The 27,812-nt window shown below is 42.8% G+C and overlaps 1 protein-coding gene and 2 long non-coding RNA genes across 37 annotated transcripts in view; 1 reads left to right on the top strand and 2 right to left on the bottom strand.

Annotated features, from left to right (window-relative positions):
* Positions 1–27,812, bottom strand: part of LOC138763207 (contactin-4-like) — a 2,221,540-nt gene that overhangs the window by 1,005,500 nt on the left and 1,188,228 nt on the right. The window lies entirely within an intron of this gene.
* Positions 428–26,381, top strand: LOC138763217 (uncharacterized). The gene is made up of 3 exons (XR_011357407.1): positions 428–493; positions 2,262–2,361; positions 25,694–26,381. It is a non-coding gene; the product is annotated as an uncharacterized lncRNA (long non-coding RNA).
* Positions 1,518–27,812, bottom strand: part of LOC138763214 (uncharacterized) — a 52,293-nt gene continuing 25,998 nt past the window's right edge. The window contains exon 3 of the long non-coding RNA XR_011357404.1: positions 1,518–1,619. This is a non-coding gene — a long non-coding RNA (uncharacterized lncRNA). The remainder of the gene's footprint in view (positions 1,620–27,812) is intronic.

Here is a 27,812-nt window from a genome sequence, read left to right as displayed (position 1 = left end):
TCTTGCCAGTCACCGCCCACACCCCACTGGTGGACGGGTGTCCAGAAAGCAATCGAAAACTTTTTGGTGATCTGTAATTGAAGGTTTAGAATCACCGTTTAGAAGCACATTGATTTTGGAGTGGTATGAGTGAATTGTATTTTCAGCACTTGAAATAACAAATGATCATCAGGCTGGAAGTTCACAGAGAGGTCTCTCTATTTTTGTCAGATCTCCATGAAATGGTAAGTTCAATTTTATGAGGCCAATTTTGCTTTGATTATTTTTGATGCATTGTGCACTGCCAGTAATTTCTTTGCATTGTTGACACTCCAGAATGTTTAGGGGTGGTGATGTACAAAGTGTTGCTATGGTTACAACTGGTGCTAACAAAGGTGAGAATGAAAGCACAGATCTTAAATTTATTTTTAAATTGATGATGGCCTGTGAAATATTAAGAAGGCTGAGTTGTTACCTTATCTAAGGGGAACAGACATTTTTAGGTCGGTCTGAGGTAAAAAGCAGCCTGTGAATATTTATCCTACTCAAATACACACCTTACATTTTGTGCAAGTTAATAGCAACAAAATTCACTTGAATGGCACCAGTAGGGTGCTCAAAGTGTGATGTAATTCAATTTCTATGATATATGCGCACACATTTGTTGGATGACTCATGCCATCTGCCATCTTGGTGAGTGCAATAGTGCATGAAACACTCACACATGGTTGAAGGAGGCAGACCTGGCACATTGTGTCATCGATGTTTGTGCAAAGCTGAATTGATACATGCACAGCCATGTGTTCAACTGACATTTGAGAACCTAGCAGATAGCAAAAGTGGAAGGGCTGAACACTATTCTCAATGTATTTTGGGAATTTAAACCAGGGCAGGACATTTACAGTGAATGGCAAGGAGACACAGGGGTTCAAGTACATAGTTCCCTTAAAGTGGCACAATGGGTTGAAGGATAGTGTAAAATGTGTTTAGCATCTCTGCATTCATCGATCAAGTCAATGAGTACAAAAGCTGAAGTGTCACGTTGCTGTTGTACAAACATTGGTTCAGCCATATTTGGAGTATTGTGTGTAATCATACTGACCACTCTGCAAGTAAGATATAATTTAGCTTGAGAAGTTTCAAAACCAATTCAAAAGGATGTTGTTTGGGTTGGAGGGCTTCAGTTGGGTCTGTTTCCCTGGAGCAGAGGCTGACAGGCGACATGATAGAGGCATATAAAATTATGAGACGGAGACTCTTTCCCATGGTAGAGGATTCTAAAACTAGTGGGCATAGGTTAAGGCAAGAGGATAGAGGTTTAATGGTATTGAAAGGCATGGGCCTGCCTGGTCCAAAGTACTGTTTTTCTGTTGTACATTTCTACAACTCCCTTTTATTTTCTATACTTTGACAAGGAAAAGTTCAGATCAAGTCAGACACTGTTTCCAGTACTGGGAAGCACAAGAATGACACAAACGTATTGAAAAATATTTAATTAAGAACCAACTCGCACATCCGAAGCTAGTACAATGATCTCTGTGCACACATTCTTTTTTATTTCATTATTGGTGTGATGTAGAGGAGGCCCCCAGGGCTTTTCCTGATTCTTGCATTTCACTACTTTCCATGCTTCCAACCATCTGGAATTCCAAAAAACAAAATCACTTTTGTCCGATTCAATTGCCATCCCCTGAAAATCTGAATACAAGTGGTCTACTCTTTGTGAGAGATGAACTTTCTTATTCAACCCAAACAAATAAGGAACAGCTCAAATGTCCTATTACAAGGTAGCAATACAATAGTTATTTAAACTTTATTATTGGTCACTGTTGCAGCAGAAACAATAAATCATATGTGGAGAAGAATGCCTTTTGGAATGTCCTAATTTAGTTACATATGAATCATGGAAATTAATTACAGTGGGAATAATTGGTTCCATTGTGCCCATGATGGCTCTGAATATAGTTTCCTTGAAATTAAACAGGGAAAATTTTCATCATCCCTGTTTTTAATTCATTCAGGAAAGGATGTTAATTCAGCTATACCCATAATGTATGAATTTTTAACTCTACATTAATATTTTCTGTACATAGTTTGTTCATAGTTCTTTCACTGAACAATATTATAATCACTAAAAGTGACATGAGCATCAGGGATGGAACAAATCGCTGACCGTCATCAGGTTTACCATAAAAAGTTTCAGTCTCAGGTTTGGCTTGTGGTTTCATGAGTAAAGGCATGTGATGGTACCTCAATGTCATTAAATGTTCATCCTGAAACAGTGGGGAGTGCAAGACATAGGAGCAGCTGTAACAAAGATTTTGGAACACCATCAACACCTGGTCATCCGTCTTGCATCTGATTCTGAGATCAATGTATGCGGTATGTAATCCCATGGCTAAGTATATTCATATCGAGAACATATGTCCAACTAAGTATATTCATATAGAGAACAATTGTCCAACTGGCAAACATTTAGCAGGCAGGGACTGTAAATATCCCAGAAGGGCATCTTTGGCTCAGCTGCATGTGGGAAGGAGGAGGTAATATGATCAATTTCATTTCACGGATGTCACATTTTCTCCCAGTACCAAGAATGAGGATGAGATAAACGATACAACTTTCTGCATTCTGAGAATGGTGGGCAAAAATCCAAAAGTTATATTCCATAATAAGTGGGGGGTGTGGGGGGGGGGGAGAAGGAGAGAGAGAGAGAGAGAGACAGAGACAGAGACAGAGGATGTCTTTCAAGCAAATGATTGGAAGGGAAAAATTGATACGTAGTGATGAGTAGGGTCTTAAAGAACATATTTAATGGACAAATCTTTGACTCTGACTTGAGAGATCAGCAAGCGGACGACTAGTTCCTCGCGAACTGAGAGCAATTTTGAGGAATTGGTCTGCTTTTGACATCTATTACCAATGTTGTAGGGGTAGATTTATATGAGCTGGTACGGTGTCACAACCTGGGCATAGATGCAAGAGTTAACTGGAAATGGCAAATTCGTAAACAAGTTTGGAAGACAAAGTACAAAAAGGCTGCAAAAAGATAAAAGATTTTGACAATGTAAAGAATCCAAAGAGTAATGCACATAACTTCAGGCCACAGATAGGCATACTTATATGTGAGAGAAACAATTCCAGCAGAGAGGAGAGATTAAATGCTTATAAGGATCATTGCAAAGTTGCAACTTAAAAGTATTCATCAAGTGTTTCAAATCAGCTTTCCATCTCAGTACATAGATTAATTTCATGTGCCGAATTGGTCCCAGCATTTATCTTACAACCTGCTAAATATTCGCATGGCCATGAAGAATTTTTATATCCAAGGTATTCTGTTTCATCCTCTTCAGTCCCTCTCTAATTCAGCTTGGCCTTTTCTTCCCCCTCATATGCTTCATGGAGACTTTTATTTCATTCACAGATTTTACCTTGTTTGCCAGGATGGGGATTCTGGTTTTGGGTCCTTTCCTTTATTTCATGTGGGAAAATATGAAATAATTTGGTATATTTACTGGTACCATTTAATGGTTTCAATTATGAAATAATTTCAGTTACACAGATAGACAAAAAAGAAATTTCTCTCCTTTGAGAAAAGAGGTTTGATTGAAGTGTAAAACATCATCAGAGTTAGATGCAACATGGAGATGCAGAGCTGTGTTCCCCTGGAGAAAATTACTTAGAACTTAAGAGGGAGATATGACACATTCATTAAGGTGTGGCAGCCATACTTGCAATACATTGAAATGCAAGTGATTAAGCTTCCCAAGTCCTTTCTCAAAAGGAAACAGTGGACAATATGCTCACACATGTCCTGAAATGCAGGGAATGAGGAGATAATTTGGAGTCCTGGCTGACACCCACCCTCCCCCACACCCACCCACTTTTTTAAAAAAGCATATTTCTATTGTTATTCTTAGTAATCGATATATATTTGTCTTTGTTAATGTTGAGGTGGGAGGGAGGATGAAGGGTGGGAGTAAGGAAGAGAGGAGAAAAAACGAGAGGACTCAAAATAAAATAATCTGAAAAGGGGAGGATTGATCCCCTATAATGTATGTAAAGTATGAGTCTGTAAAATTATAAATAAAATTTAAAATTTTCAAAAAAAAACATGATCATAGGGAAAGAAGTCAAATTTGCCAAGAGTTTACCACAACATGAAAATAAATTTTTCATCCAATGAGCAATTACAATCTACAAGACAGTCACTGAAATGGACTGCAAATTTTATTTTAAAAGGGAGGAAAGAATCAACCCATGTATTGGAGACCAGCAGCTCAAACTGAGTGCCAGGCACTGGATCAGACCAAATCTGAGGAGATAACTAGGAGATTTGATGACGGTCACCCATTTGATGTTTTCAGCAAGGCTTTTCATAATATCCCAGAGGGCAGACTTCATAGTTAAAAGCAAACATTTTGGAGATGCAATAAATGACAAAATTAATCTAAAATTAGATTTTTGGTCGGAAGCAAAAGATAATATTCAACACCTGTTTCTGGTGAATATTATGAGTAGGTTCTCTTTTTTTCTGCAGATATATCTGATTTTGTTATAAATGTGGGAAGTCAGGCAAAGAAGTTTGCAAATGATGTTGAAGGTGAAAGCCGTTTCACCTGGGAAGGTTGAAAATAGAATTTAGTCAAGAATTGTGTGTGGTAATACACTTTGAGACACGAAACACAGAAATGAACAATAAATGGTCACATATACATGAGGAATAGAGAGATCTTGGAGTGTGTGTCCACATATCCTTAAATCCAAGAATGTATTGATAAAAATTTTTTAAAAAATTACTCCATTATGCAAGGCAAAGGGATATTAGACCCATTCCCAGGTTACATAATATAGTACTTCACATTATACATACACCGCTTATGGTATGGAAGGGACTTGTTCAAATGTTCTAAGATGAGGGAATGTTATCCAATATAAAATATTACATGGGCCAGGGGTGTTTTTTTTTAAGCAGAGAGAGAGAGAGAGAGAGAGAGAGAGAGGGGAAATGTAATTAAATTACATGTATCAAGTGGTCAATTAGTCAGCACTAATAAATCAGAATTGAGAGCTGGGATGAAATATTTCACCCAGGTGTGGTGAGAGTTTCAAATTCACTGACTATAAAGATAATCGGTGGGAATTTTCATCAGATGCAATGAAAATTTAGTTATACATTTTAAATCCATGAAGCTGGAATCTAAGAGTGGTTATATCGGTATTCTAGCAATTTTACAGTTTTTTTTGTGGACATGATGAACCTTATTCTGTGTCTTAAATTCATACAATTCTGTGAAAATTGGTCATACCAATTTAGAATTGTACTTTTCCCATATGGTCCAAATATTCAATCTGAAATTATATCTGAATCTTCCTGGCAAACCTCCCATGTGGGACTTTGTAAATGGCCTTATTAAAGTCCATGAAGACAACATCCACACCCTTTCCTTCATTAACTTTCCTGGTAACCTCCTCGAAAAATTCTTTAAGATTGGTTAAACATGACCTGCCACGCACAAAGCTATATTGACTATCTCTAATCAGTTCATGGCTATCTAAATAATTGTATATCCCATCTCTTAGAACACCTTCCAATAATTTACCTACTACTGACATCAGGCTCACCAGCCTAAAATTTCCAGGGCTACTTTTGGAGCCTTTTTTAAAAAAAATGGAACTAGATGACCTACCCTCCAATCCTCCGGCATCACATTATGGCTCAGAACGTTTTACATATTCCTGCCAGAGCCCCTGTAATTTCTACAAGCTCCAAGTTAATATTTTGTCAGTCACTTTGGATTTATCCACTTGTAGCAGGCCAAACAACCGTGCAGTTAGACGGGCTAAATCACCGCCCCAGTCGCCCAACTCAAAATGGCATGGGACACCCTTCACTCCTGAGGAGAAGCCCAAGGTTAATGACACATGTTGCCTTGGGGACATTACCACTTCTGGGTGTTAGGGAGTGGCACCTTGACGCACTGATGTCACTTCTGGAAGTGACATCACCAGTGTTTCCCTGCGCACAGTGCGAGGCATAAAATCAGTTACTAGTTCACCCTTGCATTGTGTGGATGTCTCTTGATTCCTAGTGCTGCCATAGTTGATGCTGCAGACTCTTATTTGCTTTAAGACACCAAGCACTTCCTCCTCTTTAATTGGTATAGGTTCATGACTTCATTGCTTGTTTTCCTTACCTCCCAGACTCTGTGCCAATTTCCTTAATGAATACCGATGAAACAATACATTTAAAATCTCCCCCATCTCTTTTGGCTCCATACAAAACTGGCCACTCTGATCTTCAAGGGGACCAATTTTGTCCCTGACTATCCTTTTCCTTTAAATATACCTGTAGAAACCCCTAGACTTTTTCTTTGCATTGTTTGCCAAAGCAACCTTGTATTTTATTTTAGACTTACTGATTTATTTCTTGAGGTTTTTCTTACAATTTTTATACTCCTCAAGTACCTCATTTGCTCCATGTTGCCTTTCTTTCTTTTTTCTTTGGCTTGGCTTCGCGGACGAAGATTTATGGAGGGGGTAAAAAGTCCACGTCAGCTGCAGGCTCGTTTGTGGCTGACCAGTCCGATGCGGGACAGGCAGACACGATTGCAGCGGTTGCAAGGGAAAATTGGTTGGTTGGGGTTGGGTGTTGGGTTTTTCCTCCCCTGCCTTTTGTCAGTGAGGTAGGCTCTGCGGTCTTCTTCAAAGGAGGCCGCTGCCCGCCAAACTGTGAGGCGCCAAGATGCACGGTTTGAGGCGTTATCAGCCCACTGGCGGTGGTCAATGTGGCAGGCACCAAGAGACCTCTCTAGGCAGTCCTTGCACCTTTTCTTTGGTGCACCTCTGCCACGGTGGCCAGTGGAGAGCTCGCCATATAATACGATCTTGGGAAGGCGATGGTCCTCCATTCTGGAGACGTGACCCATCCAGCGCAGCTGGATCTTCAGCAGCGTGGACTATACCTGTTATATACCTCTTCTTCCTTCCAAACCAGATCCCCAATAGCTCTCGTAAACCAAGGTTCCCTGTGATTGCTAACTTTGCCTTTAATCCTGACAGGAACATGCAAATTCTTAATCTCTAAACTTCCCTCACACATCCTTGCCAGAGAGAAATAAAAATCCCAATCCACCTATTCTAGATCCTTTCTCAATTCCTCAGAATTGGCCTTTCTCCAATTTAGAATCTCAACCTGAGGCCCAGATATATACTTCTCCATAATTAACTTGAAACTAATGCATGATGATTGCTGGACCCAAAATGTTCCCCTACACATATTTTTGTCACCAGTTCTGTCACGAATTTGGAGTATTGTGTGCAGCTTTGGTCACCTAACTACAGGAAAAATATCAATAAGGTAGAAAGAGTGAATGTAGATATGCTTTTTCCACTGAGGATAGGTGAAGTCCAAATGGCATGGGTGAAGGGTGAAAGGGGAAAGGTTTAGGGGAACTTCTTCACACACAGAGTGGTGGGGTTTGGAATGAGCTGACAGCTGAAGTGGTGAATGTGGGCTCAATTTTAACATTTAAGAAGAATTTGGACAAGTGCATGAATAGGAGAGGTCTGGAGGGCTATGGACTAGATGGAGGTCAGTGGAACTGGACAAAAAAATGATTGGGCACAGACTAGAAGGGCAGAAGGGGCCTGTTTCTGTGCTGTAATGTTCTGTGGTTCTGTGTGTGTGTGGTTTCCTAATAGGAGATCCAGTATTGCACTCTTGCTGGTTGGTACGTCTATATATTGATCCAGACATCTTTCCTGAATACATTTGACAAACTCCAAACCATCCACCCCTTTTACAGTATGGGAGTCCTAGTCAATATGTGGAAAATTAGAATCTCCTACTGTCACATCCTTGTTTCCTGCAGCTGTCTGCTATCTCTCTATAAATTTGCTCCTGCAAGTCCTGCCCCTCCTGCAACCAAATTTCTCTAATGGCTACAACATCACAATTCCACATGCATATCCATACTCAAAGCTCTTCTGCCTTTCCTACAATATTCCTTGCATTGAAATAGTTGCACCTGAGAACATTTCCATCACTAACAACCCATTGACTTCTAATGGAGCATGCAATTTTCACATCATCTTTTCCATCCTCCACTTCTCTGTCAGCTCTGGCACTCTGGCTCCCATCTCCCTGCAAATTTTGTTTAAACCCATTATTTCCCCCTCCAGTTCAAATGCAAACCATTCCATTGGAACTGATCCTACCTCCACTGGAACAGAGCCCAGTGATCCATAAACCCGAAGCCCTCCCTCCTGTACCATATCTTTAGCCACATGTTAAGGTACATTATCCTCCTATTTCTAACCTCACTAACATGAGGCACAGGTAGCAATCCTGAGAGCACAATTCTGGAGATCCTGTCCTTCAACCAAGCACCTAACTCTCAGGACATCCTCATTCCTACTACCCATGCCATTGCTCCCTACGTGGACCACAACATCTACCTGCTCGCCCTTTCTCCTGAGAATGCCATGAACTCAATCTGAGATATCTTGGATCCTGGCACCAGGGAGGCAACATACCATTCAGGATGCATGAGCTCTGCCACAGAACCTCCCAACTATGGGATCCCCTATTACTTTAGCTCACTTCTTCTCCTCCCTTCCATGCCAGAGACCTGATCACCATGGCTTGTTCCTGGTCAGTCATTTCCCCCTCAACAGTATCCAAAGTGGCATACTTGTTATTGAGGGGAATGGCCACAGGGTTGTCCTACAGTGCCTGCCTGGTCCCTTTCCCTCTGCTTTCTATCACCCATCTATCCTCCTCCTGCCTCCAAGGTAGTGTCCCTATAATTCCTGTCTATCATTCTCTCTGCCTCACGAATGATCCAGAGTTCATCCAACTCCAGTTCCAATTCCTTAATTCTGTTTGTCAGGAGCTGCAGCTGGATGCACTCATGCAGATGAAGTCATCAAGGAAACTGTTGGCCTCCCTGATGACCCATGTTCTGCAAAAGGACCATTCCCCTGCTTTGACTGCCATACCCACACTCTATTGGTTGAGGAAAAAAATATGATATATAAAACTGCTCTTACCTGTGCCTATCTGTTAAATCTTTTTTGTTCCTCGAATAGGATGGCCCTTTCTTACTTCAACTCTTGCACCATCTAAGCCTCTTCTCACTGAAACTTCTTGTTTCATTGCCATTCTGATTCTGCCCATTCCAATGATGACTGCTTTGCTATACAGTCCCTCACTTTTATGGTGATGATTGGGTTACCTGACCTTGATTACCTTTCAACCGTTGAACCTGATTGCCCAATCTACTGCTATCTCCTGAGTTTCTCCTTTTGTCTTGAACTTGAACTTGTTGCCCAATTGACTGCTCCTCTGTCTCGATTGCCCATGGTGAAGTAGTGACCTGGATTTGACAATGGCTGGACTGGAGAAGCTAGTGAGTAGTGATGGATGATTGGTTCTCAGACTGGAGGCCTGTGACTAGTGGTGTGCCTCAGGGATCTATGCTGGGACCATTGCTGTTTGTCATCCATATCAATGATCTGGATGATAAAGTGGTAAATTGGATCAGCAAGTTTGCAGATGACAATACGATTGAAGGTGTTGTTGACAGTGATGAACATTTTCAAAGCTTCCAGAGGGTTCTGGACCAGCTGGAAAAATGGGCTGAGAGTGTGTATGTGTATTCCCAGGGTAAGGGGGAAGCACCCAACTTTGCATTGTTGTATAATAAATGTTCTTTGTTCTCAATTTTTGTCTCGAGCAAATTCTGTGAAGGTACTTCTGTTTCTCACAATAATAAAAGTTAAAATTAACAGTGGGGTTTATGTATGTAAAGTAATCCACGAGAAAATCCAATTGCTATATGGGAGGTCAACTCTTTAATTCAATTTGATCAGATGAAATGACCCAATTACTCACGAAACCTACCTTGACTAAAAAAAAATTTTAAAAAAATTTAAAAAAAAGAAAAAAAATGGGCTGAGAAATGGCAGATGGAATTTAATGCAGAAAGTGTGAAGTGTTGCATTTTGGAAGACAAACTAAAAAATGACATACATGGTAAATGATAGGGTACTGAGGAGTGCAGTAGAACAGAGGGATCTGAAAAAAACAGATACTAATTCCCTGAAAACGGCATCACAGGTGGATAGGGCTGTAAAGAGAGCTTTTGACATATTGGGCATCATAAATCAAAGTATTGAATTAAGGAGTAAGGATGTTATGGTAAAATTGTATAAGGACATTGGTGAGGGCAAATTTTGAACATTGTGTTCAGTTTTGGTCACGTAACTATAGGAAAGATATCAATAAAAAAAGAGTGCAGAGAACATTTGGATGTTGCCTGAACCTCAGGGTCTGAGTAACAAACAGGGAAAGGTTAAACAGGTTAGGACTTTATTCCCTGAAGGATAGCATTATGAGAGGAAATTTGATATTTAAAATTATGAGGGAGATAAACAGAGTACATGTATGTAAGCTTTTTCCACTGAGGGTAGGTGAGATACAAACAAGAGAACATGTGTGAAGGGTGAAAAGGGAGAAGTGTAGTGGGAACAAGAGTGGGAACCTCTTCACACAGAGTGGTGGGAGTGTGGAACAAGCTGCCAGCTGGAATGGTGAATATGGGCTCAATTTTAACTTTTAAGAAGAATATCGGCAAGGACATGGATGGGAGAGGTATAGAAGACTGTGGACTGGGTGCAGGTTAGTGGGGCTAAGCAAAAAAAAAATGGTTTGGCACAGACTAGGAGAGCCGAAGGGGCCTATTTCTTTGCTGTAATGTTCTATGGTTCTAATAACGATGTCCAGGTTTTAGTATTTAAATTGTGAGTGAACTGCTTAAATGAGTAAATAATAGGAGTTATACTTTGATTATGAACTAAAAGATTAAGGACATCTCAACATTTCTGTACTGGGAAGCAGACAAGATCATGCCAGAAAAACAAAGAGAGAATTCTGTGATTACCTGTGCCAAAGAGAACACTTGAGAAGAGTGAGGCAAAGATAGCAGAAGAATGAGGAATGGCTTTAAGTGAACAGTATCGCCAGTGATATTTTCCCATTGGAGTAAGATCAAACAACGCGTGTGAAATAATTGCAACTGATCACACAAAAAAATGGAGTAGATGCAGACAACAAATAGGTCAAACCTAGTGATGCCTTGTGGTTCCTCCAGCAACAAAGTCACATATGGAGAACATAAAAGGGGTGCAAAAATGCAGCTGAAGATAGAAATAACACAAAAAATTTTACACAAGGGTTGAAAGTGCAGAGAACAATGGAGATAACTATGTGAGTCAGAACCTGATAATCACACTATTAAAAACATCCCAAAATATAACAGTCCATAGGTGAAAGAGTTGAATAAATTTCAATGATGGAAACAAGAATAAATATATTTGCTGGACCAAATGCAAGGTGAAATTAAATGTGAAGAAACCCCAAAAATTGGCAAAAATTTGAAATTGGACTTTCGGACAAAAATCTAAAACCCTCAATAATAACTGCAGGTGAGACACTTCTCACATCAAGGCAAAGGAGGAAAAACCCAACACCCAACCCCAACCAACCAATTTTCCCTTGCAACCGCTGCAATCGTGTCTGCCTGTCCCGCATCGGACTTGTCAGCCACAAACGAGCCTGCAGCTGACGTGGACTTTTTACCCCCTCCATAAATCTTCGTCCGCGAAGCCAAGCCAAAGAAAAGAAAAGACATGGAGGAAAAAATAGGGGGTACAAATGAAGATGGATAGAATGCTTGTGCATTTATTTATTTGCACAACTACAATTGCAGAAATGCTTGTCCTTAGTGATTCTGATCTGCCTACTGTACATTTCTCCTTAGAAAAAAACATGAAGTATCTAGAAATAGTTTAAATGAAACCTTGAACTAAATTTCTTTGCTTTAAGTGTTGACTTAATAACAAGTCAGCCAGGAATCAGTTGCATCAAAATAAATAACAGTCAAAAAAAAGGATATGTAACTGAATAAAATAGTTAATCCCAGGGACTCTGATTTGAATCTTGTTGGAAGAAAATTTGAATTACTATTTCTTTCCACAATAAATGTCATCTTCTTCAAATATTTGATGAGATTATTTGTGCCAGAGCATCTACCACCAGCTGTGTTTTCAATTGATTGTAACTTTCCAAAATCATTTTACTCCCTTGGTAAAATGCTCAGCTGTTCAGGTAATACTCAAATATATCATGTTGTTAATCCACACATCTGTATACTTTATCTTTATACATCTTGAAAAAAAAAATGAAGTGTCAAAGTGACCATTCAAAATATTACCAAAACAAGCCATTCATTAACCAGATAATTTGATTCTTCTGGTTATTTCCAATGCTGGCATGAATTCTCATACGTAAATTTCACTCTGTTCATTACCTCTTTATTTTGAGATCAATGACTTTCATGTGTTTCTCTTTTATATAACTTTCAACAATGTTCTCAAATTTAGATAAGGTCTCAAGGATTTTGCTGAAAAGTGGGACAAGGTGAATGAGTGGGAGGAAAGGAAAGTGGAAAATGACAGATATCTGTCACAAAAAGTGACAGATATCTTCAATGTTGAAGATGAAGCTATAACAAAGGAATAATATAATTTCAGATGAACTGAGGAAAAGGAGGGAACAGTATATGGCAACATTATTTTTGAATTGTTTAAAAAATTCTGCTTATTCAAAATTATCCAACTTGATGGAAAACTTTATTTGTTTCAGAAGTAAATGTTTACAGAATGGCAAAAATAAAAATAAAAAGACAACACCCTAGGATTATAACCATGCAGTAGGATCTATTTTATGTGCCACATAATTGCTTCAAAATGTAAGATTGGTTTAAACTATTAAATAATTAGTCAAACAATTCCAAAATTATTTTGGAATCTGCAATAACAAACAATATATGATGGGTCAGCTCTCTAAAATACTTTTTTAGTTGAGGAGGAGGGTCTTCACGACTTCATTTCTGGCTCCAAATTTCAAAGTACAAGAGAAATGAGGTGCAAGCTCCCAATTTTGTTCTGCCCCTCTTGAAGAGTTGACCCAAAATTCCTCATCATTTTAAGTTACTGTCCCCATTAGGTGCTTTCAAATTTCAGCACCCGGGTAGCCCTCCAAGGACTTGGGTGATATTTCTAGGTAGTGTGTGGCTCCTACTGCTTTAAAGCAGCAGCCTAACCTGCCTGTTAAATCACGAACACGGTGATTTAAGGGGGATCCCGCCTCTGCGATGATGTGATGAGTGATGCATCACACATGGAACATGTTCCATGTTCTCTCTGTTCCCTTTCTGTTTAAAGTTCTCCTGAATGGCCTCCTCCCCCTGTCGTCGCTCTCCCCGCCCCCCCCCCCCACTGTGACATGCCGCTGGCATGATTGAGAAAAAGGGGTGCTGCTGTGACATGCTTTTCCTTTTCGCAGCGACAGCTCAATGTGGGAGTGTGGGAGTAATGTTTGTCTTCCTTACCCATAATCCTACACGCTGCTGGAACTGCTTGGCAGGAAAAAAAAAGCATTTAATCAGCAACTTGTGCTGTGTGGGGTATCTACAAAGCTTTCTGTGAATGGGGATATGGTCTCAATAATATTGTTCAAAATCAGTGGAAGAAGAGCAAATTTAAAACACAGACATTGCAAATATTTGTTCCACATACTATCAGTTTGCTGAAATATGCAACACCAACAAGACAATTTAAAAAAAAATCACACTAAGGGCACACACAAATTTGTTTGCAGAACTGTTTAACAAAATAGAGCTCCTGTTCAAAATGGAACAACACATTAAGAACACAGTAATGAACCAATTTAAAGAGAACACACCACTTTCATCCCCAGTCAAAAGCTGCAGAGTTCTGGCCAAAGAGAGATTTGTGATAATGGACACTATAAATATGATGGTGGATTTGTGCTTTGATGATGTTTCTGAAGGATAAAGAAACAGAAAACGTATTGATTTTATGAGAATGTTCTCAATTATGGGAACCGAATGAACCGTGAAGCCAAATGAAAAGGACAGGCATAAAAAAAATCTGGCATCAGATAAATGGATGAGGACCAGGTCAACATAGGTTATGAATCAATAATAGATATAATGAGATGTTTCAAAAGATTGACATTGGCAGAAGCAGTTAATAATGTTGAAAGTGTGGTGGCCACCACTCGGCAGGCGAACCAGCCCTGCTTGTAATCCACGCGGCGAGGTAGCCAGCCACAATGGTGCCGTCGGGGGTTTCCCCTTCTTCTCAGCACAGGGCACAGAAGCCCACGCTGGGCAACCACGTGACATCCGGGTGACATCAGCGTCCCCCAGTGTGGTTCTCAGCCCGGTCTGGGCTGGAAGTACAAGTCCAGCCCAGCAGCATGCAATAAATTCAGTTCTGCTCACTGAGCTCAACCCGTCTGGTTGTGTGTTCTTTCAGTATTAGTGTAGCTGCTGCTACAACTGGTGACCCCGAATGGTTGAAACATCTTTGAACCCATCATGAGCGAACCTGGGATCAGTGCAATAGCCGTCAAGCTGCCTGACTTCTGGGTTCAGGAACCGGAGACCTGGTTTGGCCACGCGGAGGCTGAGTTTCACCTCTGCCAGATTTCATCCGACACAACCAAATTCTACTATGTGGTCACTGCCCTGGACTAGGCCACCTCTAAAACGTATGCTGCACATCGTTCAGCACCCACCCGCTGAAGACAAATACGAGACCATCAAGCTAGTGCTCACCGGATCCCTCGGACTATCCAGGCGCCAGCGTGCCACTCGGATGCTGCACCTCAAAGCCTTGGGGGACAGTTCCCCGATGGAGCTGATGGACGAGATTTTCGCGCTCCTGGGTGATCACACCAACTGCTCACTCTTCGAGTGCATTTTCCCTCGTTCATCTGCCCGAGGACATCCAGCCATTACTGGCCCAAGAGAACTTTACCGACCCGAGGAAGGTCACTCAGAAGGCCCAAGAGCAATGGCTCGAGCAATTCCCAGAGGGCTCGGCGGTCCAGCAGGTCATGAGGCATGGGCATGACCACGCCAAGCCTGCCCCTAGTGCTGCAGTAAGCATCCACCCCCTGCAGGGGCAACCAAGAGCATAACCAGGGGCACGGCATCTGCTCCAGGCCTCTGCTTCTACCACTAGCACTGGGGAGCCAAGGCTTGGAAGTGTCATCAGCCCTGCTCGTTCCAGGGAAACGAGCACGCCGGCCGCTGTTAATGGCAGCAGCGAATGGCAAAGGACACAACCTCCTCTACCTGCGGGACTCAGTCAGTGGGTGGTGGTTCCTCGTCAACACTGGGGCCCAGATCAGCATCATCCCGGCCATGGCCATCGAGTCCAGGAACCGACCTCGAGGACCTCCCCTCCATTTGGCCAATACAACAGAGATCCAGACATATGTAGACAATACAGTCCACTTCCATGTTGGCTGACAAAAGTTCTCATGGAGGTTCACTGTCTTATCCCTTCCGACCGCCATCCTGGGTCCCGACTTTCTCCTTGCCCACAGGCTTCTGGTGGATATTTGGGGGAAGTGCCTGGTGGATGCCCGTATTTTCCAGGCTGTTCGCCTTGACGCCTCCCGCACAGAACAGCTGCAGATGGCCATGATCAGCATGCCCAGAGACGAGTTCCAGCGAATTCTGGATGAGTTTCCAACCCTCCTCAAGCCACAGTTCTCCGCTGCCTCACCGCGCCACAGGATGTTCCACCACATCCCCACCCAGGGTCCACTGGTTCATGCTAATGCACGCCGGCTCCCGCCTGACAAGCTCCAGATGGCGAAGGAGGAGTTTTCGCATCTGTTGGAGCTGGGGATCATTCGGCGGTCCGACAGCCCGTGGGCCTCTCCGCTCCACTTGGTCCTGAAAGCCTCTGGCGGCTGGCGCCCCTGCAGAGACTATCAACGGCTCACCGAGGTGACAGTTCCTGACCGTTACCGCATCCCTCACATCCAGGACTTTACGACCAACCTGCATGGTGCGAGGGTTTTCTCCAAGGTTGACGGTGTGCGGGTATCACCAAATCCTGGTGCACCCTGAGGACATACCCAAGACGTCCATCATCACCCACTTCAGCTTGTTCAAATTCGTTCGCATGCCATTTGGGCTCAAGAAAACCGCTCAGACCTTCTAGAACCTCATGGACTCAGTGGGCATGGACCTGGATTTCGTCTTCATTTACTTAGATGACATTCTCATTGCCAGGGAGCAACACAAGGCCCACCTGCACACCCTCTTCTCCTGGCTGGCCGACTTCGGCCTCACTGTCAACCCAGTCAAGTGCCAGTTTGGGAAAGAGTCCATGCAATTCCTGGGCCATACTATCAGAGCCGAGGGAGCCACGCCCACTGTTATAAAGGACGCCACTAATCAAGGAGTTCCCACGTTTGGACAATCTCAAGGGGCTGCAGGAGTTCGCGGGTATGGTCAACTTTTACAACCAATTCATCCCGGGAGCTGCACGCATCATGCAGCCGCTATTCGCCCTCATCGCAGCCAAGCACAAAATGCTCACCTGGACCCCAGAGGCCTGCAGTGCATTCAAGGCCACCAAGGACGCCCTCGCGAAGGCTACCATGCTCACCCACCCACACACCGACCTGCATATGGTGCTTTCCATCGATGCCTCTGCCATAGCCATCGGCACCGTCCTGGAGCAACAGGTGAATGGACAATGGAAGCTACTGGCATTTTTCAACCGGGTTCTCCGCCCACCAGAGCACAAGTATACTGCTTTTGACAGTGAGTTATTGGGCACGTACCTGGCGGTGAGGCATTTCTGCTATTTCTTGGAGGGGAGGACTTTTACCATCTTCATTGACCCCAAAACCCTCACCCAGGCACTCACGATGGCAAAGGACCCCTGGTCGGCCCGCCAGCAGTGTCACCTGTCCAACGTGTCAGAGTTTACCACTGACATTTGGCACAAGGCGGGAAAGGACAATGTGGTCACCGATGCACTCTTGCGACCAGCCATCTGCGTGCTGACGCCCGACCTCGACTTCAACCAGCTCACCTTGGACAGACGAGGAGACGTGAGCCTTCAGGACTGCCATCACGGGCCGGCAGTTCTAAGACCTCTCAACTCTGACTGAAGCACCGTCCTCTGCGATGTCTCCATGGGCACCCTGCAGCCAGTGGTCCCCCAGCAGTGGCGCAGGCAAGTCTTCCATCATGACCATGACCTTTCAGACCCATCCATCAGGTCCACGGTGGCAGAGCGGTTCATCTGGCATGGGCTGTGGAAGCAGATCATGGGCTGGGCTTGAACATGCACCCATTGCCAGATATCCAAAGTACCAGGGCGCCTGTGCAATTGTTCGAGCACGTCCAGGAACGGTTCAGCCACATTCACATGGACATAGTTGGGCCCTTACCCATTTCCCGAAGCAACCATTACCTGTTCACGGTGGTGAACTGCACCACTTATTGGCCCAAGGCGATCCCGATGCCAGATACCTCCATGGACTCCTGCTACTGAGCACTGTTACATGATTGGGTTGCCCGGTTCGACATTTCGAATCAACTCACCAGCAAACGGGGCGCCTAGTTCACCTCTGCGCTCTGGGCGCAGCTTGCCAACAAGTTGGGGATCGAGCAACACTGCACCACGGCCTATCACCCACAGGGCAATGGGCTGGTTGAGCGTCTGCACCACCACCTTAAGTCTGCACTTATGGCCTGCCTCACTGGTCCTGACTGGGTGGACAAACTGCCTTGGGTGCTTCTGGGCATCCGCTCCATGCCCAAGGAGGATCTGCAGGCGTCATCAGCTGAGTTGGTCTAGGGCGAAACGCTGGCACTTCCTGGTGAGTTCATCAACATGCCTCACAACCCCCAGTGGTCGCCACACGAGCTACTTCCCCACCACTGGGCCCGCTTGGACTCCTTCACACCCCAACCGCTGCCCAGACTCAGCACACTGCCATCTCACATCCCCAGCAAGCTGCTTTCCACAGAGTATGTTTTTATTCGGTAGGGCCCGCCCGTGGCACCTCTCCAGAGACCTTACGAGGGGTCGTACAAGGTTGTCCAGCGTTCAGGGTCTACTTTCCACGCTGGACATCGGCGGTAGGCAGGAACTATTTACAGTGGACAGGCTGAAGCCAGCCCACCTTGACCCCACTGAACCAATGAATATGGCCCAGCCCAAGAAGCGAGGCTGCCCAGCTAAAAAGGACATTGGCACTGGATCGGGGGGGGGGGGGCAATGTGGCAGCCACAACTAGGCAGGTGAACTGGCCCCGCTTGTAATCCATGCAGCGAGGCAGCCGGCAAAAATGGTGTCGTCAGGGGTTTCCCCTTCTTCTCAGCACAGGGATCAGAAGCCTGCACTGGGGGACCACATGATGCCCGGGTGACGTCAGTGCCCCCCAGCGCGGTTCTCAGCCAGGTCTGGGCAGGGAGTATAAGTCCATCCCAGCAGCCTGCAATAAATTCAGTTTTGCTCACTGAGCTCAACCTGTCTGGTTGTGTAGCGCCTTTGGAAGACTACACAAAAGAGTCTGGAAAAACAACCAACTGAAAAACCTCACAAAGATAAGCGTATACAGAGCCGTTGTCATACCCACACTCCTGTTCGGCTCCGAATCATGGGTCCTCTACCGGCATCACCTACGGCTCCTAGAATGCTTCCACCAGCGTTGTCTCCACTCCATCCTCAACATTCATTGGAGCGCCTTCATCCCTAACGTCGAAGTACTCGAGATGGCAGAGGCCGACAGCATCGAGTCCACGCTGCTGAAGATCCAGCTGCGCTGGGTGGGTCACATCTCCAGAATGGAGGACCATCGCCTTCCCAAGATCATGCTATATGGTGAGCTCTCCACTGGCCACCATGACAGAGGTGCACCAAAGAAGAGGTACAAGGACTGCCTAAAGAAATCTCTTGGTGCCTGCCACATTGACCACCGCCAGTGGGCTGATATCGCCTCAAACCGTGCATCTTGGCGCCTCACAGTTCGGCGGGCAGCAACCTCCTTTGAAGAAGACTGCAGAGCCCATCTCACTGACAAAAGACAAAGGAGGAAAAACTCAACACCCAACCCCAACCAACAAATTTTCCCCTCCAACCGCTGCAACCGAGTCTGCCTGTCCTGCATCGGACTTGTCAGCCACAAACGAGCCTGCAGCTGATGTGGACATTTTACCCCTCCATAAATCTTCGTCCGCGAAGCCAAGCCAAAGAAAGAAGAAGGTGTAGTTGCTGCTACAAAAATACTAAAAATGAGGGAACAAGAATTGTGGGGAGTGAATGTGTTCTTCACTAAGAGTGGATTGCTCTATGTCAGCAAAAAGGTCATTAGAGTAACTGAGCATAGAGATGAGGAAATGTTTGAAGGTGGGGTCATGGAATAACAGATCATGTTCTGTAAATGGAATAACCTGCTTCCACAGTTGTGAAATTTGCAGGTTAGTGAAGTATCAGCAGGCCAATAATAGGAACAAATGAATGAAGAGTTCATTGTCTAATAAATCAGTTCAATATACAGATGCAATGGGAATCATAAATGCTGCAGCTTCCCAGATACACAACATATTTCATCAATATTTTCAGCTGAAATAACACAAAAGACAAAAAAAAGTAGAAAAGGAAGAGGAGAAAAAAAATAATTAAATACCAAATAATAAATATTCCCAGGATTAACACATCTTTCAAATGAGCTAAAAGAGCAATCAAAATCTCATTGTTATCTCAGCCCCATGCTAACTAAAGATGGTTACAAAAAGCAAAAGTTGTGATAAGGAATATATGAAAACTCCAATTGTTACATTTTACTGCATCACATAGATCAACCAAAAATGAGTGAAATGATCCAGCTTTAGGACACCCTCAATGAGATAATGGTTAATAGGGAAAAAAATAATTCCAAATGTGATTACTTCTTTAGGGATAGATGAATCCCAGGCCAGTGGGTCTAAGGTGACAAAAAAGGAGGGGTCACAAAGTGGTTGACAATAAATTGTCAGGTCAATATGACATATTATGCTCACAATATCGAAAGGCATCATAAGTAATAAATAAATTTCATTTTAAGTATTATTTTGTAGAATTACACATCTTAATAAATTGATTTTATTAATTTGTTTGAATAACATGAAATTTCAAAGGTTGGAATCTGATTTGGGCTTTGAAATTGATCCATTTTGCTGGTCTGACTTATGTCAGGACAGCAGGATTAATACGATTAATGGAAAGTATCAGCTGGTGCAATATAATTTGGTGCATCAGCTATAGCTTACTCCACATCAATTCAAATTCCAATTTCGATGTGGTCAAGATATAGGTACTTTCTTGCATTCAACATTGTCATGCCCTAAAGTAAGGCCTTTCTGGGAAGATTTGGATAATCTCCTGGAAATGAAATTAGTGGAATTCAATAACCTTAGGCATCTGAATTATTTTTATTGGGGAATTTAGAAGACGTAACACCTAAAATGAGGTTGTCAAAATATCAATTAAAGTTCGTAAAGCTTGTTTTAGCAGTGGCTAGAAAATGCACAGCAGTTTCTTGGAAATCTGATTCCCAACTAGGTTTAACCCACTGGAAGATCGAAATGTGTAATTGTATTCCCCTGGAGAAGATCACCTTTAACGTCAGAAACAAGTATGATGTATTTTTAAGAATATGGAATTCATACCTAAAGTACATCAGGGTAAATCTTTAATGATTCCTTCTTCCTATCTCTTCCCCCCACTCCCCCCCCCCCTCAGCTGTTTGCAACACCGAGGACCCTATATAATTTAAGAATACAGGGAAAGCCCTTTCGAACAGAGATGAGAATTTTTTTTTTTTTACCCAGAGAGTTGTTGATCTAAGGAATGCTTTGCTGTAGAGGGTGGTAGAGGTGAATTCTTTGGATAAATTCAAGAGTGAGTTAGATAAGGTTCTTGTGGACAGGAGAGTTAAGGGTAATGGGGAGAAGGCAGGGACAGGGTACTGATAGTGGAAGATCAGCCATGATCTAAATGAATGTTGGTGTTGGCTCAATGGGCTGAATGGCTCACTCCAGCACCTATTGTCTTATAACTAAGGTTATTTGTCCATTGATAGGAGTGGGGTTAATCCAAAGTGAAGCCAATCTTTTCTTTTTCTTATTTCTATTTTCTAACTTTTTCTTCTTCCTTCTTGTTTCAGTGGGATGGGGGGGGGGGGGGCTGGTGGGCTGGGAGGGTTCTTCTTATTTTGTTCTTCTTTCTATTATTTTTTTCTCCCTTTGGTTCAACATGAACACTGAATTTGCACTTCTGTAGTACTATTGTAATTTTTTAATGTAATGATTGAATCATACATTGCCTCTTTTTTCTCACTTTCTTTAATATCAACATGCAGATTGATATTTGTATTTTGTTAATATTAATTGATATTAATGTTTTCTTTATTATTTTTCATTTTGACTGCATGTTGATCAAAAATTCTCAAACTAAAATATTAAAAAAGTATCAAATTTATTTGATATGCCTGCTCGAAACGAACTGCAAACAGTTCATGGATTCCAAAATTCATGAGCAAAAGAAATATAACTTGAAATGGGTCTCTGTAAGTTTGCCTTACAAGTTATCTTGACCAAAGTAGCCTGATAAACAAACACAACTTGCCTTGACCATGATTAAACCTCTTAACTATCTCCAAGTTTTCAGAAGGCTAATTAAATATCCAACATTTCCTGCAACTAACTGCTGTTATGATATAATCCTGCTGCTATTTTTTTCCATCATCTCCAGGGAAACTGAAAATGTCTGTTAATATTCTGGCTTTCAAATGCAACCCCAAGGTGAATCACAAGCACAATTTAATCCTATCACCAGAACATTGCCAACTTCAAAACACCGAATCCACATAACTCGGGTCATTTGCTGATGAAGTCATTATTCATGGACCAACTTTGGATCACACAGTTCCATGAAAACCTATGCTCACCTGAAACTCGTGCACCAACTATCTTTCTCCAGCGTTCTAATACCATTGTTCTGACGATTACCAATATTTTAATCTTCGTTTTTGTATTCTTCCATGGTCTCAACCCTTTCCGTCTCTGCAATATCATCCGTTCCCATAACTCATTCATTGCTGTGCATTTTTAATTCTGGCTTCCTGCATATCTGAGATATAAATTGGAGGCAGACCTTCAGTTGCCAACTGAGCTCTCTCTCTCTCTCAACCTATCCATTTCTCCATGCTGCTTCATTCTCTTTTTGAACAAACATTTTCCTGCACTCCAGTATCTCCACGTGTGACTTGATATCAAGATTAGTTAAATAGCACAATCATAAAATGTTGTGGGATATTTTGCTGTGGGGAAAAAAAAGTCAGTATTTAAACAAGCTATTGTTGATGATAGAACTGCATATTGTGATTTATTCCAAGCTTAAGATACTACAAGATAACTGAATAAATAAAGCAATGAGATAGAGACCAGGAAGAAGGAAATACAAGTTTACATTAAGCAGTTGTGAGGCATTGTGAAATCAAGGAATCGCCCATATAAACAAAACATTCTACAGCGTCTGGAACAGTGAAACAGGGCAGTGAAGCTTGAAGGTTGTGCATGTAATGAGAAGGTGGCGATAATTGGTTTAACAGAGAAGCTTAAGGGCAGACAAGGGCTTCATCCAGCAAGGTATAAATTATTAAAAGATGACAGGGCGAAATAAATAGATTATAGGATTAACACTACTCGATAAGCAGGTGAGAACCTGGCACTGATCAGATTTAATAACTCAAGGTGCCAAAAGGTCCAAGTCAATTTGGGTGGAAATCTGTAACACCACAGGATGCCAGCTAATTATTCCAGCCAACTAGGCAGACAGAAAGGAGAAAATGCAACAAACTGATTCAGCAAGAAAGGAACTCATCAGTGAAAGCAAATGAACTAATTAGCGCTGATTTTAATTGTTCTGAATCCAAAGGCATTAAAATTGGAGGCAAAAATTCATGGACTCATGTAACAAGCAGCACAGGGCTACATCGAAGAAATAATATTTCTGTTGCTGTGCAGATAAAACAGGGAGAAAATTTGAAAATGGAAGCACTTTCCTACACTTTTGCATGGTGTAATGAGATGAGGTTTCAGTAAAATATGATGAAGAAACATTTTTTTGATTTCATGGGAAAAGTTAAAATTCACTGAGCTGAAATCATTTTGATAAAATTTAGCATTTCAAGAGCATTTAGCTGAGTGAGATAGGGCATGTCCCCAAGGATCTTGTTCAGAAGGAAAGTCTTCAATTTTAATTGCTAATTCTTTCAAATTCCACAGATGCTGCTGGAATGCTTCTAGCATCTTTTATTTTCACTGAACAAAGAGAGGCTGTAGGGACTCAGTTGATCAGGCAGCATCCATGGATAGAAAAGATGGGGGACTGGCAGGGGAAGGGTGATATTTATCTTGAATTTCAAGTATCTGCATTTTTTTTATTTTCATTTCCTTGACTTTGTATTCATACCTCGCTTGGCATCATCAGATCAACACCACTATGACTCTCAACTTCTCCTTTACCTCTAAATTTCCATATTATCTGCTATAAAAAGTAGATGAGCAGAAATGACCTCAAATCAGATTTCCAAAATATTAGAAGCATGGAGAAGCAAAAGAGATTTCAAAGTCTCCACGCAACCCCAAGGATCGATCCTTTGCCAGTTCCTTGTATCATTCACATTCTCCCACTACTGACTACAACTACCTGTGAAATCCACACATTATAGTTGAGCTTGAGTTGGCTCAATGAAACTATATCCTACTGAATCCATAGTTATCACAATGACTGTCTATTTCTACCTTTATAAGATTCTATGACTCTACCTGTGGTAAACTACTGTTATGTATAATTGTCTGGTCAGGCACACCTATTGGCTGACTGTACCTGTGGCCTCTCACCACAGGCTCCTGTATAAAGGTGGTTGTCCCACAACCCCCTTCTCAGTGCAGAACAGTCGAACAGTATGGATGTGCCATTGTTCTTAAGTGAATAAAAGCCGATTGGTTTCTCAACAACAGTCTTTCGAGTAATTGATGGTGCATCAATTTTATTCACTTAAATGTTTTTTTTAAACAATGGAGCAGATCCTGAAGCCAGAAAGCTGGAGATTGATGCTCAATTGCCTGAGGCATCCACCAACTTTGAGCTCTGGCTATGCTGTTTTGAAGCATTCTTGCAGGCTTCCTCCATTGTGCGATCAGAGACCGATATGCTACAAGTTCTGCACTCCCAGACTGGCATCATGGGTGTATTGTATGATCAGGGACAATACATCATACTAGGAAGTCATGGACATACTCAAAGGACAATATCTGCATAAGATCAATATCATCTTCACCAGACAACTTCTAGTGACCTGCAAACAATGGCCTGGTGAGCCCAATGCTGAATATCTTCAGCACCTGTGAACACTCGGCAGGGCCTGTGAATGCAGGGCTGTGTCAATGAAGGAATACATAAAGGACTTGATCCAGGATGTCTACATCATGGGGATCAGATTGAATTATATTTGACAGAAACCTTTGGAGCAAAGGGACCTCAGTTTTCAAAGAGCAGTTGAGCTGGCAGGTATGCAGGAGGTGGAATTCCAAAACATGGAGGCCTACCCGACTGTCAACGCGGCCACCTCATGGTTACCCTGGGTGCCACCATCTTGGGATGTGCCGCTGCTCCACTAACTACTCGATCATGGCAGCAGTGTTCCATGACCACCTCCCGTGACTTTCATCCAGCTCTGGAGATGACCCGACCACAGCCACAGTGCAATGTGAGCACCCAAAGTGCCACTTCTGCAGCCTGGGAAAGCATCAGAGGAAACATTTCCCAGCAAAGGATTCAACTTGTTCCAGCTGCAGGAAGAAGAGCCACAATACAAAGTGTACAAGTTGAAATCTCATCCTAAAAGTGCCGAATGCAGATCGTGGGGACCGCCAACTTGGACACTATCATCACTGGGGCTCAGCAGCGCCATGTATGATCTGTGGGGGGGCCACCATCTTGGATGTCATCTTCTGGATCCAGCAGCAACGTGTGCAGGCTTTGGGGGCCACCATCTTGGACACGACCATCTTCCACAGCAGCAATGTGCAGCAACCCAACATTGGACTCCATCACACTCGACTAGGACAGTTCACACCAACTCGCCAGATTGATGATGGATATTCAGGTAAACAGCCATGTGACAAAGTTGCTTTTTCAATAGTGGGAGCTTTATGCACCCGGACACAGTGCAGCACCTTTCCCTTACAGTATTTCCAGTGAACCAGAAGATCTCCTCGACATCCAAGTTGCACACAGTGGACATCTGAAGCTTCTGCATAGTGACTCTAAGGGTGTGGGGTGCTGAATATAAAGATTTTAGACTGTTGGTAATCCCGCAGCTCTGCACTGCTGTGCTATTGGGACTGGATTTTCAGTGACACCTTAAAAGTGTGATGATAGAGTTCAATGTGTATAACCGGCAATTTTCAAACCGACCACTGTGTGCCACCTCCCTTCCACAATCCCCCATCGTACATGGCCAACAACCCATTGCTCACCATGCACAACCACACAAAAAAACTCACCCACCGTCATTATTCTCACTCCCGATTGTAATTTATCTGGACAGAGGTACAGCACTTACTCAAGGAGGGGATCATTGAAGCCAAGTCTTGGAGAGTGCCATTAGTGGAAGTGAGGAATGGGGAAAAGAACAGGATGGTTATCAACTACAGTCAGACCATCAACATGAATGCATGTTTTCCTTTCCCAGGAAACCTACGACATGGACCACACTACTGGCATGACCAGGGCCAGTCATACTCCAGAAGCATATGAAGAGCCAAAGGTCTGACCCCTGATCGAAAGGGTCCACTTCCTCCATATCAACCCTCAATGTGCCTGCGTGGCATACCCTGATGGGCACAAAGACACCAGCTCAGAGGGTCTGCCCAGAGAGCACTGCTGATCACCCCATACTCCCCTCTCCATTAAAAAGACATGATGCTCCTGACCTGTGGTACCCTACTTCTGCCCCGAGGGAGAATACACTGAACTCATTAGTGCTTACTCATCAGCTCAACATAAATGAGTACGTACAGATGCCAGAGACCATCCAAGACACCGTCGCTGCACCACAGCCGCAAACAGTACCATGACGATCCCAGCGAATAACTAGACCACAGGAAAGACTGAACTTGTGACTTTGAATTCGTAACCTTGTAAGTTCCACTTCACCCCACTGGACCTTTTTTAAAAACAATGGGTGAATGTGGTAAACCATTGTTATGTACAATTGTCTGGTCAGGCATACCTATTGGCTGATTATACTTGTGGCCACTCCCCACAGGCTCCTGTATAAAGGTGGTTGTCTCACAGCCCCCTCCTCAGTGCAGGACAGTCAAATGGTGTGAATGTGCCGTTGTTCTTAAGTGAATAAAAGTCAGTTGGTTTCTCAACAACAGTCTTTTGAGTAATTGATGGTGCATCATTATCATTGCCTCAGTCCCTGGTTTGAAACCTTTATCCATGTCTTGTTACTCCCACTATTACATTCCCAGCTAAGCTCCACTGTTCTATTTTTTTTCCAAAAAATCCAAACCTTTCCTACATATCAAATCATACACCAAATTCTTGTGTATGCTGATCCATACTAGTTCCATTTTAAAATTCTCATTTGTTTTTCAAATTGATACATAGGCTCCTCCCTCCTTGAATTCTGGACTCTTATTCAAGTATATACAATGTCACCATATTACAACTGATGACTGAGCCAATGTCCGAAGCTTTGCAATTCCCATCCAAAATTGCACTCCACTCCACCTCTTTCTCCTTTAGCATACCTTAAAACTTATCTTTTGACCAAACTTTATGTCCTCAACTCAAATAGAAGTTGTGTTGCTTGGCAACAACTTTGAATTGATGACCCTCTGATAAAGCCCCTCAGGACATTATGCTACTTTAAAGATTTAGGCAATTAGAAGTTACCAAAAAAAAGCAATAAATCAGATAAAATTTATATCACAGAGGATATAAAAATATTGAAATTAAAGAAAAGCTGAAAATAATAAAAGGTGGAAGAAAAGGTATACTAAATTAAAAATGAAACTATAATGTTATTGATCTGGAAGTCCTTGTGTAGAATACCCTGAAAGGAAGTTTGCAGGTTGAATAGGTGGTGAAGAATGCAATGTTGGCATTCAAGAGGAATAAAAGAGCAGGGATGTGATGCTGAGGCAGGAGGTTCTCAAGGATGATTTCAGGAATGAAAGGATTATCATAAATGAGGAACATTTGATGGCTCTTGGCCTGTACTCATTGCAGTCAAAACACAGAAATGCTGGAGGAACTGCACCAGTTTTGCAGCACTCATAGGAGGTGAAGATAGATAACCAATGTTTCAGGTCTGAGCTCATCTGCAAGTTATGAGTGTAAAGAAAAGGTGTCTTAATTAAAGGCTTGGGAAAGAAAGCAGGAAGGATGGGATGCGGAGAAGTATAGATCAACAGACAAAAGATGTTAATTGTATACGAAATAAGAGGAAAGGTCCTTGATTAGCCAAGGCATCAAAGGTCATGCAGCAAATGCCGGGCAGTAGGGCTGTGGGAAAATGGATCAAGATTCAATGTATTGTCATGTAATTTTTTTTTTGGCTTGGCTTCGCAGACAAAGATTTATGGAGGGGTAAATGTCCACGTCAGCTGCAGGCTCGTTTATGGCTGACAAATCCGATGCAAGACAGGCAGACACGGTTGCAGCGGTTGCAGGGGAAAATTGGTTGGTTGGGGTTGGGTGTTGGGTTTTTCCTCCTTGGTCTTTTGTCAGTGAGGTGGGCTCTGCGGTCTTCTTCAAAGGAGATTGCTGCCCGCCGAACTGTGAGGCGCCAAGATGCA

Source organism: Narcine bancroftii, chromosome 5 (genome assembly GCF_036971445.1).
Source record: "Narcine bancroftii isolate sNarBan1 chromosome 5, sNarBan1.hap1, whole genome shotgun sequence".
Lineage (NCBI taxonomy): Eukaryota > Metazoa > Chordata > Chondrichthyes > Torpediniformes > Narcinidae > Narcine > Narcine bancroftii.
Note: the sequence above shows the minus strand (reverse complement) of the source record. Positions and strands in the feature narration are given on the sequence as shown.